The 21786-nt window shown below is 35.4% G+C and overlaps 1 long non-coding RNA gene across 1 annotated transcript in view; it reads right to left on the bottom strand.

Moving 5' to 3' along the window:
* Window positions 1-4962: 4962 nt before the first annotated feature.
* Window positions 4963-21786, bottom strand: part of LOC115307364 — a 479194-nt gene continuing 462370 nt past the window's right edge. Inside the window, exon 5 of the long non-coding RNA XR_003915699.1 lies at window positions 4963-5013. This is a non-coding gene — a long non-coding RNA (uncharacterized LOC115307364). The remainder of the gene's footprint in view (window positions 5014-21786) is intronic.

Raw genomic sequence — 21786 nt, 5'->3', positions numbered from 1 at the left:
TCCACTTCAGTGTAATATAGTGAGTGGAGTCGAACAGACAATCTGACTGACAGAAGCTGGAAGCTAATTCAGCTTCTTTAATCTTAAATCTTTACAAGCAAGCAGCACTGGAAAAATCATGTGCTGAGCCAGCTGAACCTTTGACCTGACTTTGAGTCACAGATTTTATATTTTGTTCTTTGATGCATTTATTAAAATAACTATTTTTAATTGGAGTTATAGATTAAAATATTTTCACAACTTTTTGCTTAAGACCTACACTGCATTTAGTTTTCTATTTGTTTACTTGATATATAAGTGATTTTCTCCTCAAAATTATGAAATACTCAACTGAGATCAGATTTTACTGGACTTTTAATCCCCAGTTCAATGTAGATGAATCTATTGCCTACATCTTCTTTTAAAATGAGCACCTAAATTTTTTTCCCTCTGTCTATGCAGGATATCATATGTTTGTGAGACCTGTCATCCCAAGAGGACTGTAAAAAAAGCTTGTTTTTTCCATTACACAATTTTTCTGGATTTATTTCTACACAGTATCTTACTGAGCATAACGTTTAGGGAAAACTCTTCCGCAGAATATACACATGAACACATGCAAAAGAACATGGTATTTCCCTGAAAGACAATGGGATTTTTATCCTGATATTTGTCCAGAGATATGAAATATTGAGAAAACCCCATGCTAGTGACGTATTTTCACATGACAGCTTCTAAAATAACTTCTGACATCAACCATAACTGTATATGAAATGGAAAAAAAGTTTGCTTATTTGGCAATTTCATCAAACACATATTGATGAGATTTGAGATGATCTCTTTACAGATCTGCAAATGTTGACAATTCATGTGATGCTTTTAAACCAGAATATTCTTTGACAAAATCTATTTCATACAGGAGTGGAAGCTAGATGAAGATGAAAAGGCAGGACGTTATCACTTGAAGCATGTCTGCAATAGCCTAGCAACAGTCTAAATATTCAGTTTGCTTTTTCTTCTATATTTTCAATGTGAAGTATAGGTGATCAAATCTCTGATAAACTTGTACTTTAGCAGCAGTTTCAGTCCTGCAGTGAGTAATGTAAACATACCTCTGCTTTCATGCCAAATATAAAATAATGAGAAAACAAAAGACACAACAGAGGGTTATTCATTTCTAGTTTCCAATGTCTTAAGCAATAAATTAGATACTGCATACGGCATTTGCAAAGTTCTGTAGAATTTTATTGGGCATATTCCTTCTTTCCTCTCCATTTTTTCAAGGGAGTTGCGTAAAGTAGTGACTCATTTATTTTATGTTCTTTACAAGCCCTGTGAGAATAATTCATATGAAAGATACAAATATCTGCATACTTAAGAAAGTATAGTATGTTGACCTGATTGAAAAGGACTTCTGGTCAGATCAAGGTCCTTAGAATTGCATGAAAAAGCACTTCATTTACAGGCAATCAATATTAATAACAATCTTTTCAGTAGGTTTTGGGAAAAATTCCAGAAGAATAATCTTCAGCTTTTTAAAAAGGTTCACTACATCTTTATTTTTTGTTTTTTTACTTTTTTTTTTTTTTTTAAGAGAAGAAAAGAAATAATTGCCCTTAATAATAAAAAGAAAAGTTCCTAAGTTTATCCCTGATGTAATTTTATCAATTTCTTTAGTGTGGTAATGTGTGGTAATTTTCTCTTGCAGCATTACTAAATGGTAGTATGATATCTTTTGGTCTCAGGGAGAAATTTCTTCCTTTGTAGAGTTAGCAAACCTCTACTGAAGTAAATGGAAAAGTTCTTGCTATGTTGCATTTTAAATCATTTTTGTTTCATATATTCTGTAATAATATTGGAGACTGGATGAAAGAGACAATTCTACCTTTAACTTATAATTTATGTTTCCTATTCTGCATCTTTTGTAAATGGGAGTAACTCTAAGCTTACATAAGCAGATATTGACGTGGTCTTTGAAGATAAGGTAATTGCTTCAAACTATTACTTCCCATTTCCTATATCCCAACAGCAACCAAGAATAATTGTGTTTAGTGGAATGCCTGTGAATTGACAAAGAAGTTCAAAGATATATCAGAAAATCAGTCTAAGAACAGTTCCTAATAAACCATTGACAAAGATAGTCACCACTGTGTCCATTACTAATGATTTCTAGTGTGTCAAGAAAGACATGTCTGTTACTCACTGAATAGTTTAAATAATGTATCTGGAGAAATTGTTTCAAAAATTGATGTCCATTTATCTGTATAACAGTATTGTTTCTTTCTTGCTCAGCTTCCTTCAGTTTCTAACAAATCTCTGTCTTTTGCAATTCTACATTATAGCCATGCCTCTTGATCCACAAGCCTTGTCTCCTAGTCTGTAAGCAAGTTTCAAAGTGCAATAATTGTTGGCTGAAAACTAGCAAAGTTCCTTTTAAAGAACAGGATATAGTCACCACTGAAGGATTGTAATGTGAATCTGGTTTACATTAGAAGAGATTTACTCTCACTACATGTTTAGCTCCATCCATCTGAAAATGCTGATTTTAACTTCTTTTAAGGTTGATTTTTAACTTCAGAAATAATCATACTCCCAAAAGATACAATGACATTCTCAGAGGTGCAAAAGACAGAATGTCATCAAGATTGCATATCATCATTCTAATGATAATTTGCCTGAGTCTGTGGCCATGGTAGGACTTTTTAATCAATATATTCAAAATACGCTTATTAAAAAATGAAAGCTGTCTTCAGTATAAAGGCGTATTTTTTTCCATCTCACATTTTATGCAAGCTGGTTAACTTTAATTAGTGCTATTCCTTACCAAAAAAATTAAATAGGTGACTATTTTGTGTTTCAAATAAAAGAAATAATTTTTAGGTGGTACATTTTAATCCTTTAGAAAGATAAACTATATTTCAGCAGGAGTAATTTTTTGTGACTGTAAAAAAAGAAAAAAAGAACAGTAAAAGAACCCCAGAACTACTCCTAATTTACATACGACCTTTTACTTTTACTGTGTCATGGCCTGCAAAATATCTATCCATATCATTTCACACACTAGTGAATCCAGTACTGAGAGTATTAAAAGATAAATTTGCTGTACTACTTTCCACTGTTATATTATAGATATGCTTAAAATTGCCATTAAAAGAACAAGTGGCTAAATGCTTTTACAGTGCTTTTAAGAAAACATTACCTGTCACATTAGAAATATATAAATACATATTTGTATGTATGCATGTGTACATGTCTATTTATGAAGCACAAATGCACTTGTGAGAGTTCTCCAACAGTCACTTCAGTGTATTATTACTAAACACTGCTAGTGTTTCCTCAACCACCAGAAATTAACAAAGTTAAAGAGGCAGATATCTATACAATTAACAATTTTGACAATATTAGATTTTCTTACTGGTAAAGAATTTCTATGAGTACAGAATTTTACAGAAATCTCAATAAGCCCTGTGTTCCTGTACAGATTCTAGTATCTAGCAAACATGAGATTTGAGGGATTTTAAGTTTAAAAACATTTTATAGACTTACAATAGACGCTTCTAAATCTACTGTAGACACGTGTAAATTACCTACTGCAAGGAAGATTCTAATTGTGCTGTGAAATATAGGGGATAGCAATAATCAATTTGACTCCTCAGGTACTAAGAGCAAAGAAGTAAGAAAGAATCTCGGAAAACCAAGAGAAACAGCATGAAAACAAAGCCCACCAGACCTGTCCAAATATTAAGAAAAAATATTTTATGTGATTTTTATAATTGATACTACAAAATTTATGATATAGACTTTCACAAGTAGCCTCTGAAACACAAATATGCTTTAGAGCTCAAAATTTGTAACTTAATACAAAAGTAGCAAAATGACAAAATATCATTGTTTCTTCCATGGTGCTTTTTGGACTACTACCTTCACTCAGTGAGTGGAATCACAATGCAAAGCTGATAGATCTGTTCTCCTGGGCTTAGGCTTCCACTGTCTAGAAGTGCTGTTTGCTGCCCATATATGCAAAGTATGACAGCTATTTGTGTTATACAAATGAGGTTTACTCATTAGTTTGATCTCAGTTGCATGCTAATCATATTGTCCCTTGTTATGAAACAAGCACTTTATTTTGTTATGTTTAATATTATGAACCAAGCTTAAAACACAGGAGAATACTTTGGTAATCTGTTTAGGCTTGCTTGTCTCAATAGCTTTATTACATTAGTTATTAAATTTTTTCAGGAACAAGCTAACATCAACATATTTTCTTCAAATGACTTCACGTTAAACATGTTTCCCAAAAACACTTATTATATGGAAAAAAATTATTTTACAGCAAACACAAGATTCCAATAATTTCATTTTTCATGAAAAGCTATCTGTCTTATCTATCACTCTCCCAGATTGTCACAATGAACTCCTAGTAGGAAATCATTTTGATAAAACCTATAACATGATAGTGTTACTGTTTTCTGCTGCCTGACCCTATCTCATTCTCAAAAGATGGTTTCTCACAAGGGATCTAACATACAGAAATGCAGTTTTTGTCTGGAGAATCTCTGCCATTTTTGCAGATCATTACCTCTTTGGTTTATGACTTCTCTCGCACGTTAAAATTATGTCAGCTTCTGAGTCTGATGACTATGGTAGCATTAGTCTCAAAACGCAACATGTTCAAATTACACATGTAGCAATAAAGTACTGTTATGTCATGATCTCTTCAGTCAAAACACACAAAAAACAAACAAAAAACCCAAACAAATGCATTTTATTGTTACATAGTAAGGGAAAAAAATCCTTCTTCCTCTCAATGTCTTGAAACAAAAAGAGATTAATTAATCACTGATACTACCAGCTGACATTATCACAGACTGGAGGGGACCCTTTTTTTTTTGGTGTTCCAGGAAACATGGAACATATGCTAGAACACTGTTCTTCGCAGAACCACCCCAATTCAGACTGAAGAAATGACAAAAATAATTACTCACCCTGAGCTTGCAGATTTGGAACTCAATCAAAAATGCTCTATCCTGAGATCTGAAAAACACAAAACAAAATCTTTCTGTCACCACTGGCAATAAATATTCAGACATTAGATACACAGTAAAACAAGTAAATGGTAGTTCAATACTGCAAATAATTAATATACATATATGAAAAACAATGGATTTAAACTTTGTATGGAACAATTTGAAAGAAGTACATTTTATGTCAGAAAAACAACCCAATAAAAGCCCAAGCTTTCAAATGTGTTCAGTCTTTCCCTCCTTATACCCCAGTTGTGTTTTGAAGAAAAATTAATTTTAAGCTCCCTTCTGCAAATGAGCATTTGTGAATTTCTGTGAAAACCAATAATCTCCAGGAATATCTAGACAGAAGACTTCAGAGCATTGAAATTATGACTTGAGAAGTTTATTTTTTCATATTTAGCTGCTTTGGAAAAAAAATAACTTTAATGCTCAGAAGGTAATAACAAAACCCAGACTATAATCTAAGATTTTGGTTCTAAGAGTGGAAGTCAAAATAATTAAAATAGTAATAAAGGATATACTTTTCATGTTTGAAAGGGATCAGAATGCTATGCGACAGCTGATGAGAGTGCATTGGAGTAAAACAATAGAGAGTCTGACGGAGTGGATGTTTGTAAATCTGGGGATGCAAAAAAGTAATGTCTTCTATAAGAGCAGAGGAAGAAAACTGATTAGTGCAGCAATCTCCTTTATGATCATCAAATACAAATGATTCATCATTGAATTAACATTCATTTCATGGACCTGGATGCATTTCTTTATAATTGCTAAGATTTGTTAAATTTATCAATACTATAACCATGGTTATTCCATTAATAAGGTTTGAGGTTACCCATTAGCTTAATAAGAACAATCTAAAATTGATTTTCCTGCAACAAATTACTTTCCAACATTTTGTGTACAGACATTTTTCACTTTCCAGTGCAACATTAACGAAGATTAATGCTCAAAATTTAAAATCTGGCAAATAAATATTAGAAAATACAGAAAGTAAAAACGTGTCTCTTTGAACAATAGAAAAGAAGGACATATTGAAAAATCATGCATAAACATGATATAAAATTTATGTTAGTTTTATGCTAATGGTAATTACCATATAAAAGCAGAATATTAAATGCTATAGTGATAATCTATGCTTTGGAGGAAGTATGTCTCTGTAATCTAAAGATTATTCAAGACATCCTATTAACAGATTATCCATTCAGTGCTTACAGTGTTGCCAAGTTCTAACAGTTTTTCCATGGTGTTTGCATTAGATAAATTAGTTTTGTGGGTTTGGGTTTTTTTTGTTCGTTTTATAGGTTTTTCTTTGATTGTTTTTTTTTTGGTTGTCTGGTTGGTTGTTTTTTTGTTTGTTTTTTTTTCAGAGATTGTTGTTGAGCTATGCTGTTTCATTTGGTTTCTTTTTTTTTTTATTTTCATGGCTCATTCTTTTTCCCCAAGCATTTTAGGCATGTTCAAAAAAAGAAACTGAGGAAAAAAGTGTATATATTTAGCCTTTCTTTATATTAAAATAGTCAATGTGGCTTCATTTTAAAAGTTTTAAATTTCCACCACAAAAACACATTCTCGTCTTAGGTCTCTCAACCTGCTGAACACTCTATTCTGTCACTGCAGAAGTAATCATTCAATATTGCCATTATATTTCTATGGAGAAACAAGAGAAAAAAAAGCTCAAAAAAAGTTCCTATCTTAAAAGTTTAACTTACTCTTATCTCTCCAAACAAATTTTCCCATCACATTCTTTTGTATTTTGTACTTTTCTTCCCTTCCCTTGTCTTATGACAACAGAACTATATGACCACTAATAGGATAATCACAGAGCAAGTGAAAATATGTCTCTTAATCCAAATATACTTTGCAAGCAGATGGTCCAAAAGAGTTTAAATTAACCTGTCTCACAACATCTTTTTTTTCTATTTTATTATTTTGAATCTGTTAGGGGGGGGACATTTGTGCTAGACTGTTTTGCTATAGTTTTAAACAGTTGACAAAATATTTATGTAGGATTAAAATTGGTTGAAAAAACATATGTACTACTCCTTCCCTACAGCATCATTTGACAGTAGCAGCATGCTGATCATTACACAGAAAACTCTCAAGTGCTTTAAATGAGGAAATTGTAGGTTAATAATCCTCAAGCATAAGCTTAGTTGTGCTGTGAACTAAAATACTGATCTAGAAAAGCTGGAAATTCTTTGTGTCCACAAAGTTTCCAGCTCCACAAATTCATCTTGGGAGTTTTGGTTAAACATTCTCAGGTTTAGATGAAAAGTGCTGGTTTTATGTATTATTTCTATGTATATAAAACCAAAATATTGATAGTTCATTATAATGCATTGTCAGTAAATTAACTGCAGTTTGGAGAGAACAGGAATTCTACCTCCTGGAAGTAATTTAGATTAATTTAAAGTAAAAAGTGATTTATTCTCTAAGTTTGCAGGCATACAACTCAAGGACATTATTCAGCAACATTTAAATGCTTAGCCAGTTCCCGCTACTGCAGGATGTTTCTTCAACAATTGTCAAGATTTTAAGGCTTGTTTTCCCAAATTTATTTAAGTTTCACAAGACCTGCAATCATCACAATTTTCGAAAACAAGCAGGAGGCTATTATAATATTATTCTATTGACATTATTATGTAATTAAAAATCACTGATAATGCCCAATGGGCAATGATATTGTACCTCTCTTTCAATGGGCCAGGAAAAAAATAAAAGGGATTAAAATGCTGTTTTCAGTGGTCTTTTTCAATTTGAATTTAAACTACTGGTTATAATCCAGCATACAGAAAAAAGTTCCACTACTTTTATGATGATGATTACCAAGACAAATTCCAGGAGGAATTCTAACAGTGTGTATTACCACTTTGCTTCCATTAATTCTGATTTCCTTGTGCAAAGGTTGCACCAAGTATCAACAAACTGAAATAGTTAAATTCAGTCCCAGGAAAAACATTGTCCAAAATCTTATTTCAGTCCTAATAGTAACACCCTGAGATATTAATTCCAAAAGGAGAATATAATTAACAATAAGGAGTTTTCCAAATAGGCTATTAAAGAGGAATTATTAAAATTTCATTGAGGTTTAATTTAATTTTTTTACTGCAATATCTAGTTAATTTTTGCATGTCTAAAGTACTTTTTCATGGAGAAAAGTAGGGTTGGGGGAACCTTATTGCTCTCTACAAATACCTGAAAGGGGGTTGTAGTGGGCTGGAGGTCAGTCTTTTCTCCCAGGTAACAAGTGATAGGACAAGAAGAAATGGCCTCAAGTTGCAACAGGGGAGGTTTAGACTGGATATTAAGAAAAACTCCTTCACTGAAAGGGTAGTCAGGCATTGGAGCAGGTTGCCCAGGGAAGTGGTGGAACTCGCATCCCTGGAAGTGTTAAAAAACTTGTAGATGTGGTACTTGGGGAAATAGTTTAGTGGTGAACACAGCAGTGCTGGGTGGAAGGTTGGATTTGATCATCTTAGATGTCTTTTCCAACCTTAATTGTTCTATTATTCTATGAATACAAGATCCTTCTTCTATTTCTTTTTAAGAAACTTCTTGGATTTTAGAGGGCCAACATAATGATAAAGAGATGGGTAGTAGTTTCATAGATTATTGTGTTATCTAGTTCTTTCACAACTGGAAACAGATTCAAGTGAAGTCTAAATTAAGAAGAATAGGAATGAATTTTATTTAGGACTGCTCTGTAATTTTCTTAATAACTGTGTCCCCTTCACTTAAAAACCTGCCAAATACTACTTATTCCCAAGTCTGTGTTAGATCCATATGGTTTAATTATGGCAATATTCCAACAGTAGACATTTTACATCCTTTTTCTCTTGTTGCTGAATGAAAACCTTTGTCAACCTCATAACATTTCTTGAAAAGACACAAAACATACCTGCTGAAGAAATTAAATTTTATAATCCCATTTTTTAACCTCTTGAAGGAATATTCTGGTTTATAACAAAAGAGAGGTTTATATAGATCAAAACCTAAGAATTCAAAAAAGTATGCAATTCAATTATCCTATGGAAATTCTATTCACAATAACCTACATAAACTTCTCGGCAGATAATCTATACTGGCATAAAATACCTCACTTTCCCCTTCTTCTCAGTATTAATTTTAATTGAAAACCCAGCTTTGTTGCCAAAATATTACAGTTTGGTCTTCTCTGACAGAGCATAGAACCCATATTTTACATGACAATACTCTCAAATGCTTTCTATTAAAGACTATTTCTTGTGGCATTCCTTTGTTCATTCCTTTTGTTTATGTGCTGAAATGGCTACATCTGGACTTCAGGGCAGATGCCTTTTTAAGTTAAGTGTTCATGATGCTCAGTTGCACACCTTGCAGTATGTTCTTATTATTTACCAAAGTCTTACTTTCCCCTTATCTACTTGCCTTTAAAAGTAATATCAGGTGTATAGAGTATAGAGGAAAGGAACTATGGTATGCCTAAATAGGTCCTGAAATTTCAATGTTTGAGAAGCAGTAGCGTGGAATCTATTAAAGAATTTGTCTATGCTGTACTGGAACATGTAGTATTAGTCTCTGTTAAAAAATTGTACTTCTGATATCTATCCAACTATTTCTGTTTTATTTTTGTGCATTTTGTGGTGGTATTCTTGCATTTTTCTTGCACACTGTTGCTTTTGGATAAGTTGTCTAATTTGCCAGGATTTTTGTAAATTCTAATCCTATCCTCTGGGGCTTTTACAGTCCTGCCCAGCTGTCCATCAACCACAGATTTTTAAAACTCATCGTTTCTTCCATCATTCAAATCTTTTTTCTTTTAGACACTGAATAACAACATGGCCAAAACAGCACCCTGTGGAACTCCCCAACTGAAATGATAATAATGATTCCTTGTTAACTGAAAGCAATTTTTTCAAACAGTTGGTGGTTACATCTGATTCCTATTTTGCTGGCCTGCTTAAAAGAATGTAGTAGCGCACACACCCTTCTTCCCCCTAATAAAAATGTAGTTACATAATATTTCTTTTTTTTTCCCCTCATGGAAAAGATCATGCTTTAGCAATTCATAAATAAATCTGCCTTGCAGAATCAAAGGCATAAAAAACATTTCAGAAAACGTAATTCTCATAATTAGCACCATCTATAAACAGTATGAATTTTCCTCAAACTGCATTTATATTAACATTTTCTTTCAGCACCATGTTGGTAATTTTAAAATCAAAGTTGCAGGAGGCTTGTCACTTTAGTTATACAATCCCTGATAAATGGTGATCTATAAAACCTGTACTATAGGTTAAGAATATATATAGAGGTATCAGAGTATACATTAGACTGTAAATAGACACTCCTTAATAATATGCCTGTGACCATAAAATTGATTTTAAACAGAGGACAAATCTGAGAAAATATGATGTAAACATTTCTAGTAAGATACTGTGTAATTTTCAAAGGAAAAATGGTTTATGTCAGTTCAGTCTAACATATTTGTGTTTTACTCAGTTCTTACAATTTGAAATCAGGGGAGTCAAACGTTCTCACACGAAAAGGCTGAAGTCCAACAGGATTTAGATTAAGAACTGTTGTTTTTTTTTCTCTCATGCAGTTGTAAAGGTCTTCAAACTTGAAAGTGTTCATGAGAAGTGCTGGATACCCAGTTATGTTACCATCTTTGTGACGTGCAGATAAAATTGAGATTATTAGCTTTTTATAAAAAGTGTAACATGCTAATCACCTTTACAGGGACTGCCCATAAATTCTGTTTTATTCATTCATAAACATACTAAGTGAAACTACCAAAAGGAGTTGTCTTCTCAGTTTAAAAAGTTTTGGATACAATCTTCTTGGTTAACAAACTACTCATGAATTTAAAACCTGTAGCTGAGAAAGAACATCTGACACCTCCTTAATGAAAAAAGTGAACACAACTGTATTGTGAACTGGAAGGGAGCTAATTCTTGGTACTAATTGGTCATGATACATCTTAGGATAGACAATTATTAGGGGTTATTATCATGCTATCAGCTAACACTTATTAGAGAAAAGGCAGCTCTGAAACAACAGAAGTGTCTGTAGATAAAGGATTCAAATGCTATTAGCAACAGCAAGTGATGTAACATGAGTCATTTATGAATCAGGATGTCTCTATCCACTGAGTCATAAAATTAATTAAATTATTGAAAATAAAAATATGCAATTTGAATATTTGGTCTAAGCCTTCAGTTTACATGTTATTCAGATCTTGAAGCTGTTCTTTAGAGTTTCTACTATCCAATTACAATAAATTTTTAGATTTAACCCTGTGGTGGAATTTCCATTATGTAAAAATGTTAGTCATCAGATTTCTAATGTATTTAGGGTTTTTAAAACAAATTTAAAACTTCATTGCTTTTGGGACTGTTTTCCCCTTTGTTTAATATTTTAATTACTTTTTTGATCTGGTATTTCTGCAGCTAGTGGTTTATTTTTTCTTTAATCAATTTCCCCACAAAGCAGAAAAAAGAAGTAACATCAGCATAATCTAGTTGATCTTTTAATTGACCATATCAGAAGGCCATTCCCAGTCTTCAAACCTTGGACTATTCTCATGATTACAATCATATCATGTAGATTTCCATTCCTGGCTAATATGTTTCACAAGTGGTTAAAAAAACTAGAAAGTCAATCTATGTAAAAAATTAAAAATCAAAAAAATATTTTTCCTTAAAATAAGTATCCAAGACCCCTAGAAAAATTACTTTTACCATGGGGAAAAGCAGTATCTGCAGAAATGTTTAATCAGATCATTGTCTTGACAAAAGCATCCCACAATATACACAAGGAGCTGGGCTTTGCATTGATTATATTAATCTGCCAAATATTAAAGACTGATGTATGTAACGTTATATGCACTCTGACACTCAGAGTTTCTGGTTTAGTCAGCTAATCTATGGTATTCAGATATTAGCACTGCAAAATATCAGTCTCAGACAAACATCACCCACAAAACATCCTCTGCAAAACTTAAATGGTAAAAAAATAAGGACATCTTTATCAGAAGACACACCACAAAGACTTGGGTAAAAAAGAATAAGAAACCAAAAGAATGAGTCTGACTTGATCCAAGGCCTTAACTTACTGACAATTTGCAGAACTCAGTAGTATGTCATAATGTTATTTCATACTTATAGAAGAATGAAGACTTGATTTTTCTAAAACAAACAAAAAATAAATCGTCTGTACAAAAAAAAAAGAAATCTGCAACCTAAGAGTTTTCAGGTAACACTTTACGATTTCACAGGAGGAGGAGGTCATAGGATAAAATGAATGAGGCATAAGATTTAGTAGTTCTCTTCATAATGCCCATTTTAAAAAGTAGTTATATTAATATTGCTTATATTAATACTGTTGGTATTAATAATCCATTTTTAGTGTTTCACAAAATCACAGAACAGTTAGAGTTGGAAGGAATCTCTGGAAATTCCACTGCCACGGCAGGATCACCTAGAGTAGATTACACAGAATCACATCCAGGTTGGTTTTGAATGTTTCCAGAGAGGGAGACTCCATGACCTCCATGGACACCCTGATCCACAAGGACCACTGAGTCCAACTCTGAAGTGAATGGCTTATACAGAGATTTAACCCACGACCTTGGCGTGATTAGCATCATCCTCTAACCAGCTGAGCTAATCTCACAGACAGGCCTGCTCAGCCTCTGGAAGAGATGATTGAGAGAGGACCTTATCAATGTTTATAAATATCTAAAGAGGGAGTGCCAAGAAATGGAGCCAGGCTTTTCTTGATGGTGCCAAGCAACAGGACAAGAGGCAATGGAGAGAAACTGATGCACAGAAAGTTCCACCAGAACACGAGGAAGAACTTCTTTACTGTGCAGGTGACTGTGCACTAGAACAGGTTGCCCAGAGAGTTTGTGGAGTCTCCCTTGCTGGACATAATCCAGAACCACCTGGAAACAATCCCATGCCATGTGCTCTAGGATGACCCTGCTTAAGTAGGGAAGTTGAATCAGATCCACTGTGCTCCCTTCCAACCTGAGCGATCCCGTGATTCTGGGAAGTAGAGGGGAAGGATCACCTCCCTTGCCCCACTGGCCACACTTTTCCCGATGCACCCCAGGATACCATTGGCCCTCCTTGTTGCAAGGGCACACTGCTGGCTCAGGGTCAACTTGTCATTCACTAAGATTTCTGGATCCTTCTCTGCAGAGCTGCTCTCTAGGTGGTCAGCTCTCAACCTGTGCTGGTACTTGGGATTATTCCTCCCCAGGTGCAGGACCCTGCACTTGCCCTTCTTGAACTTCATTAGGTTCCTCTCCACCCAGCTCTCCAGCCTACTAAGGTCCCACTGAATGGTAGCACAGCCATCAGGTGCATCAGCCACTGCCTCCAGTTTAGTGTTGTCATCAAACCTGATGATTCTATTCCTTTGCCCAGGTCAGTGATAAACAAGGCTGGACCCAGAGTCGTTCCCTGGGGAGTGTCACTGACTGCAGGTCTCCAACTGGATTCTACGTTGATCACAAACCTCTGAGCTCTGCCATTCAGTCCCAATACAAATAGAACTGAAAATATTCAGGAATGTCCATTGCTTTCCCCATGGCCTAGTCCAGTATAGCACTATAATCCTAGTTAGTTCAGTATGTAGCAATGAAATTACTTCTTTTAGTTGCTTTCAGTGAAAACCTTTTCTACATAAGAAGACACAGAAAGAGAGAGAAACACCACAAAAAATAATGGAAAATCATATGGTACAAAAGATTATTTTTTGAAAAGAATTTAAATTAGTACCACTGAAATCTAACCCTGTAAAACTATGATTTATGTTAACCTTAATGCAATTATGTGCTCTTACACAATACAAAACCTTTCGAAGGACTCTATAACTGTCCTATGTTTTGTTATTATTTAGGATAAGAAGACAAATCAGTAATAACATAGTAGAAATTCTAAGGGTATGAGAAAAATCAGAAGCAGGTGTAGACAGAAAACATTCAGTCTTGAGAGTGCAGAATAGACAAGATGAATTTATTTTATTATCCTTTTTATTGTGCCCTAGGTTATATAATGAAACATTTCCTCTGTCAATTCCATTTATGGAGGTGTGCTATTGATATTAAAACATATTTTTGTAAAAGTCTTTTTAATGTGAAGCTTTGAAAGACAAATTTAACAGCTGGAAATTATATTAGAATCAACATTATTTTAATTATTCATATAAACTAGAATTATTAAAAGTCAGCATACCTAGATTACCAAATACTAACAGGGGGCATGCAATGCTCTTAAAACAACTATTGAATATATAACACATTGCTGCATTATCTACCTGCAATGTTTTTTGTTTGTTTATATTTTAATGAATTAGAAAATTTATGAAATCACACCATAAAATAGTTGATCTGTAGAAAAATATTTCAGATAAATAAAATACGACAGTTAAAAGGAAAAGTGAAAGGGTTCAGAACAAAGGAGTATAATGGTAATTGCTACCATTATTCCCAACTGCCAGCTTGATTTTTTTCCTTGATGAAGTGTGGTGGTTTGGTCTGGGCCTTCCTTGGTGACCAGTTTGTAACCAAGGAAGGGTCCAGATTTACCCAGTATTCCCTACGATTTTTTACGTAAGCCAGACTATAAGAAGAAAGGAGGAGAGGCCTTCGCTCTCTTTCCTTCCAGCGGCTTGGAGGTGCAGGTTCCCTGCTGTTGGGTCTGCCGTGTTGGGGAGAGAGGCCTAATTAAGCCTTGTCGACCTTGGGAGATGGAGGTTGCCAGCGATCGGTCCAAAGCAACTCTCCGTTGTCCCAAGGAAAGTGTGAGATATTTCCTTGCTAACTCTTTTAGTTACTAGATCTCGGGCCACTAATCGGGATATATATATATATTTTATTTTGGTTTTGTTCCTTTTCCCTTCCCCCTTCCCTTTCCCTTGGGAAATTGTATGTATTTTAATTGTATATAACTGTAACATAGGTGTAAATATATTTATATATATCACTTCAGCTGTCTCTCTCTCATTTCGGGTTTTCTTGGTTGTTTTTCTCCCTCTTCTCCCTGAGGTTTAGGTGGGGGGGGGAACTCTTGTGGTAGGGTTTGGAGACTTGGCAGGGAGCCAGCTTCAAACCATATCACCTTATCTGGTGTTTCCACCCGGTTTCGAACCGGGGACCTTTCGCGTGTCAGGCGTCAAGGGGCCGAGAGAGGCTTGGAGGCCTCCCTCGTGAGTGCTGGCAGAAATCCAGCTACAGCTGCTGCATGCATGAGATGAGGAGAACCTGCTGCCTTAGAAGATACTCCTGCTCAGAGACTGGAAAGGGATCTGTCCTTCTTCCCTCCTGGACTTTTATTTGGAGGGGAGAAAAGATCTGATCCATTGTAAATACTTATGTCATGATAGAGATAGTTGTGATCGTGTGTATAATGTATTGTAGTATTTATTTGTACAGTCATTGTAATATATTCCCTTTCCCCATTTGGAGTCTGGTGTGTTTTGTCTGGAAAAAAACCCATCTCACATTGGATTGAGATGTGACAGGGGGCTAGGACTAGGGAATTAGAATTCTGAGGATCTCAAACCATGACATGAAGATTCCAGTTAAACTAGTGAATCAGAGCTTCCACTGGAAAACAAACATTCACTTCTAACAAAGGGGTTAATGATTTGTCTTCTACAGTATTACTTTACAGCAATACAATGTGCATGACAAAGGCTAATGTTCACTTCAAGAATATAAGTGTATAAGAAAACAATTTTAAATAAATGAAAGCTAAAAAATAGGCAGATCTGTTCTCATGTCACACCTTGCTTTGTTGCAATTAACAAAGAAAAGTCTCAAGTAGAAATATATTATTTACAAACATGTCCGAGATTATAATTTTTTACTGAAGAATGACAAATAGTGAAAAAAACGCACAAATTTTCTGTTAAAAAAACTTCTTGGTGTATACCTGAAGTATTATTCTGTACTTTTTGGGTTTGGCTTTTTTTGTTTGTTTGTTTTGTTTGTTTTTCTTTTTTGATGAGCTACAATGTTTGAATAGCTACAAAATTACAATGTTACACCTGGCAAATCACAATCAGAGAAAAGAAAATGCTCTCCTAAAGTAAAAGCAATTTAGGTAATAAGTACTTTTCTGTGTACCCTTCCATTTTGACCTCAAACATTGATGAGTGCTCAGAAACTGGTCTACAGGACTGATGGTTTATAACATCAAGACAATTTCTCAGCATTGTCTTGAAGGAAGATATATAATGATGGATTTTATGGTGGACTATACCATACAATGGAGATGTGTTCTGTGAATAAACCTGTGAATAAAGAATAGTAACATGTTGGACATTGCTGTATATGATGCAAAGTGTAACATATCACTTTGTTCATTTATGATGAGCACAGAATTGTCTAGAAGACAAAAAATATTTTACCACATGTTCATTAGGACAGCTAGAAACTAAAAATTGCTTTTATGGAGTTGCTGTCAATAGGCACTTTGCAAACTGCTTTGTGTGAGAGCAAATGATTTGCAGCCTGTTGGTAGAAAAGACGACAGTGTTTTCTAAGTTGCAACATTTCTAAATCTGTTTTCATTCAGGAATGTAGGAACTAGAGTGGCTAGTTTGTGGGAAAAACATACAAGGAACAAGTTCATGACATTATTGTCGTTAACAGAGAAGTGTGAGTCTTATTTTTTTTTCATCAGACATAGAATGAACAGATTCTCATCTCTGTTGTATCCAGTTCACAGTTACTTGCTGTGAAATGTAACTCTAAATCCCTCTGGTAAGTGCTGAAATTTGGATCTTCCTCATCCTTGACCTATTCTTGTGCCTTTTGAGGAGCAAATAAATATTTCACTCTCTCTGAACAAACACACACTTCAGAATTCCACAAATTGTTTTATGGCCTAATTCTTTTATTTTGGATGTCTTCAATTACAATTCATTTTTTTCATAATGGAAAATTAAACTCATCCCTATTTGTATCAATTATATATTTCAGGTAGCTTATGACAAGAAGGATTTTTGTCCTTTTATTAAGGTCAAAAATCTAGACTTTTGTTATCATGTGATGAAGCCTACTTGAAAAAAACGTTGAGATGAAGGAAAGATTGACTACCTGGCACTCACTGACTGGATAAATGATCTTTGGCTGGAAAGCAAAGAAGCAATAGAGAAAGTTTTCACATAGCCAGTGAGACCTTCAGTCTTCTTTAATACATCTGAGGCAGGAGACCAGTAGGTGACAGAAACCCTGGTGACAAGCAGCTAACTGGTATTAGATGGGGTGAGAGTCACAGAGACTGACCCAGAGTGACATCGTCAGTGTGTGCCTGCTGCCTAACATACAGCATAATAGATAGTAAAAACAGCAGTTCCGTAGAAACACACTTCCACAGGTGTCCAGTGCTCTGCTGACATATAGCCAATAGATTACGGATGTTGGCAACCCAGCCAGATGCAGTGCACTAGGAGTTAGCCTGAGTGTTCTGCTCCTGGGACTCTGGTGCTGGGTCTGGCTGGGTCACAGCCACTAGGCCTCAGCTCATGTGAATGTGAAGTGTGCAACTGGCTGTGGAATAGAAGTGTTAGAAAAGAAATTGCAGTCAGTCATGGCTGGGCTTCGCGAACGAAGATTTGGGAAGGCTCTATCCACATTTGTTACAGGCATGCTGGTGGTTTATGAGGCCTATACGAGACAGTCATGTCCGATTGCAAAAGGCACAGCAGAAGGACTCCTTAGGTGGTATATTCTGCAAGACACGGTTCTTTCTGCGTTGCCTTTTCTCCTCGAGAGTGATCCTGTGTGTGTTCTCAAAGGAAGCATCACCGTTATAGATGGTGTGTCTCCAGGCCTCCCAACTGGAGGCCAGAGTAGACCAGTTATGGTGATCAATATGGCCAAGGCTGAGATGTTGTTTCAGGGAGTCCTTGTATCTTTTCTTCAGGGCTCCTCTCATGTGGCAGTCGGTGGTAAGTTCACCATAAAGCAAGATCTTAGGGATGCAGTGGTCCTTCATCCTGGACACGTGCCCTGCCCAATGCAACTGTGTTCTCAGCAAAATGGCCTCAATACTTGTGACTGATACTTGTTCTAGAACAGATGTATTGGTCACATAATCTGACCAGTTTAGGATGTTACAGAGGCAGCGCTGATGGAAGTGTTCTAGGAGACGCAGGTGGTGGCGGTAAATGACCCATGATTCGGAACCATACAGGAGAGTAGACAGCACTATGGCTCTGTAAACACTGATCTTTGTACTTTTCTTCAAGTGTTTATTATGCCATACTCTTTTGTGGAGTTTTCCAAAAGCACTATATGCCTTTGCTAACCTGTTGTCTATCTCTCCGTCAATCTTACCATCCGAGGAGATGAGGCTACCTAGGTAATTAAACTGCTGGACTGATTTGAGCTCTGATTGGCCAATGGTGATATGGGGATGAAGGAAGGCTTCCTGAGGTGCTGGTTGATTGAGAACTTCTGTCTTCTTTAAGCTGACTTCCAGCCCAAAGAGCTCAGCAGCATCTGCAAAGCAGGATGTTAAACGCTGCAGAGCTGCTTCTGTGTGTGAGCAACAAGGGAGGCGTCATCAGCATAAAGCAGCTCCTGGACGAGATGGTTTAAGGTCTTGGTGTGGGCCTTCAGTCACCTTAGATTGAATAGACTTCCATCAGTACGATATCAAATGTAGATACCGTCCTGATCATTGAGGTTTGCAGTGGCCCTTTGGAACATCGTGCTGAAAAAGACTGTGAATAGGGTAGGAGCGAGAACGCAGCCTTCTTTCACACCATTCCTAATTAAAAAGGGCTCAGAAAGGGTGTTGCCATATCTGACTTGGCTGTGCTGATCCTCATGGAGTGAGATGATCATTTTAAGGAATTTAGGCGGACAACCTAAACATTCCAAGATCTGCCACAGACCTTTTCTGCTCACAGTATCGAAAGCCTTGGTGAGGTCGACAAAGGTTACATAAAGACCTTTGTTCTGTTCCCTACACTTCTCTTGCAGTTGTCTGAGAACAAATACCATGTCTGTGGTACTTCTGTTGGCTCTGAAACCACACTGACTTTCAGGTAGAATTCCTTCTGCTATAGTGGGCATTAGTCTGTTCAAGAGTATTCTTGCCAGGATTTTGCCAGCAATGGAGAGCAGAGTAATACCACGGCAGTTTGAGCAATCTGATCTAATTCCTTTCTTCTTATACAAAGTGATGATGACTGCATCACGAAAGTCTGATGGTAGAGAAAAGAAATTGCAGTTCACCAGATATTAGCATCCTGCTCAGGAAATTAATGTCTGAACACGCCTCTGAGCAAGCAGTGCTTTTCTGCTCCCACGGGTGCACCATCAACACTCTGAACCACCATGAAAGTACTAGAGAGAGATGAAACAAGTAGTCTGTGTCTGAGATATGCTCAGACACATAATACCTCCAAGGAGAGAAATTCCACAGCTTCTCTAAGATATTTGTACTGGAGGTAAATCACACCGAAAATGAAAAGCATTTTTTATCATCCTGTAAGAGTACTCTCTTCCTGAAGTATGGCATGAAGTTGTGTCAGGAAGCTTTAGCTTAGGAAAGGTTCTTCGCTCAGAGGGTGGTTGGTCACTGGAACAGGCTCCTCAGGGAAATGGTCACAGCACCAAACCTGCCTAAGTTCAAGAAACATTTGGACAATGCTCTCAGGAACATGGTGTGATTCTAGGGGTGTCCTGTACAGGGCCAGAAGTTGGACTCAACCCTCGTGAGTCCCCACAACTCAATGTATTCTACTACTCTATGGTTCTATGTACATCTTATATATGATCACCTTATCATTTAAACAACACACATTATACCAAATAACAATGAGTACTTTATGGATTGTAAGGTTTCATTAAAATTTACCAACAATAACAGATGCCCCTTGGTTTTATGTCATTCACATAATTTACTAAGCTTCTGCTTTACTAGGCCTTATTATCAACTTGAATATTTTCTTGGGTTTAGACCTAACAACATTAAATGCTAAAGTTTTGTCAACAGGTAAGGAAAAACAATCGTCATTCTATATAAAATCATTATGCAAGACTACAGATTTTCTGTGGGTCCTGAGAGTAGACACTCTTATTTTAATATCTGTAGAAATTTTACCAGCCTTGATTTTAAAGTTTGAAATTTAGACACAAGCTTTTTCTCAGATAACATGTTCCAAGAGAGTGTGAGTCCTAAAGCAAGTAATAGTCTCAGAATACTTTCTGCAGCATAAATTATCAAATCATGGAAAATAGATTTCTAGAAAAAATATTACATATATACTTTTTTGATATGTATTCATACAAACAACAATTGACATATGCTGTACTTAAGTGTTTTATGTGAAAATACACAAAGAAACCAGTAAAACAAATGTCTCTACACTTCACCTACATGATTTAATAATACCTTGACCTGCACTAGAAACCAACAACAGATGTCTGAAAAGTATTTCCCACTATCAATCTACAATTTCTATTGCATCTACCAAGGAAGTAGATGATAACAAAGCTTTTACGTGTGTGTGAGTGAGGGGAAGAGGTGACAAGGAAGAGAAAAGCAGACAGTATCCTTACAACACAGTAAAACATAAATGTTAATTAGAAACTGAGACAGCAAATTTTCCATCAAAGTCCCACCAGTAAGAAATGTTAGATCATTCCCAGGTCACAAAACAAAGAAAGAATTCAGAGTTCCTAGGTGCAAGAAGAAGACCAAGCTACTTTGTAATTTCTTTCTGTATACTGTATATATACCTCTTTGCTTCCCAGAAAACTTGAAATTCTGTTCAAATGCATTTAGAGAAAATGCCTGGAAAGATGGCTCATAATGGTTAACTTGCACTCCTCTTATACATATCATGTGTCAACTTTAAAGTTATTTGCTGTGCAGATTACACTGAAGAAAGAAAACTGCTAGTGTGAACCGCACTACTCTAAATCTGATTCTGATGCACTGTGTGGTCTGACTGTATTGCTTAAAATTTGTATATATCCTACAACATGCTCATGAGGGATTTGCTTTCACTGGGAAAATGAAAAAAAGAAAAAAAAGTGTGGGTTTTTTTTATTAAAACCTCCAGTGAAGTAAAAAATTTAGATATCAATGGGAGATAATGATGTTAAAATGTGACCATGTTTGGAGTTAGCAGTATGTTCTATTTTGAAATGAATAAATTTGTTTTTAATTACAAAACTACTTTTATTTCTCTGCTGAAGTACAGTGCTTCAATTCGTTTTCTACATGATATTCTGATAAGATAGGCAATATGGTCCCATGACTTTGGAACAGGAGAACTGTTAATTCAAATTATTCAGATTATCTTTTTGTCTTTGAGTCTCCTCATTTTTAACTGGGATTAACATGAGTTCAACCACTTCAAAGACTTGTGAAATGCTTTCTGTTTATAAACCTTACAATTATTACAATTATATTTTGTTAAAGCAGAGATAAATTTTTCCTTCCAAGTTCTCTTCATTAACAGAGGAAGCTAAAAAAAACAGAGACAGTTTAAAGAATACCTTCAAATATTTCTGTTGCTGTGTGGTTTGTAGAGAAACCACTTAATGAACAGGCAATGACATTAATAGCTATGAAAGACTCGTAGCATTTTCAGATGGGATAAGGAGACCATACAGGCTGACACAGATAATATATTTGACATGACAAGTAGCACAACCCTAAGAAAGAAGTGGTAACCTTCTCAGAGGCAACCATAAGAAGAGTGTGTTGAGGGTGACTATTTTTTTATGCAATTGTTTATTAATCTACTGTAGCATTTCTGT

Source organism: Manacus vitellinus, unplaced genomic scaffold (genome assembly GCF_001715985.3).
Source record: "Manacus vitellinus isolate BGI_N305 unplaced genomic scaffold, ASM171598v3 scaffold_18_pilon, whole genome shotgun sequence".
Lineage (NCBI taxonomy): Eukaryota > Metazoa > Chordata > Aves > Passeriformes > Pipridae > Manacus > Manacus vitellinus.
The sequence above is the reverse complement of the archived record's forward strand: the minus strand, read 5'-3'. Positions and strand labels throughout refer to the sequence as shown.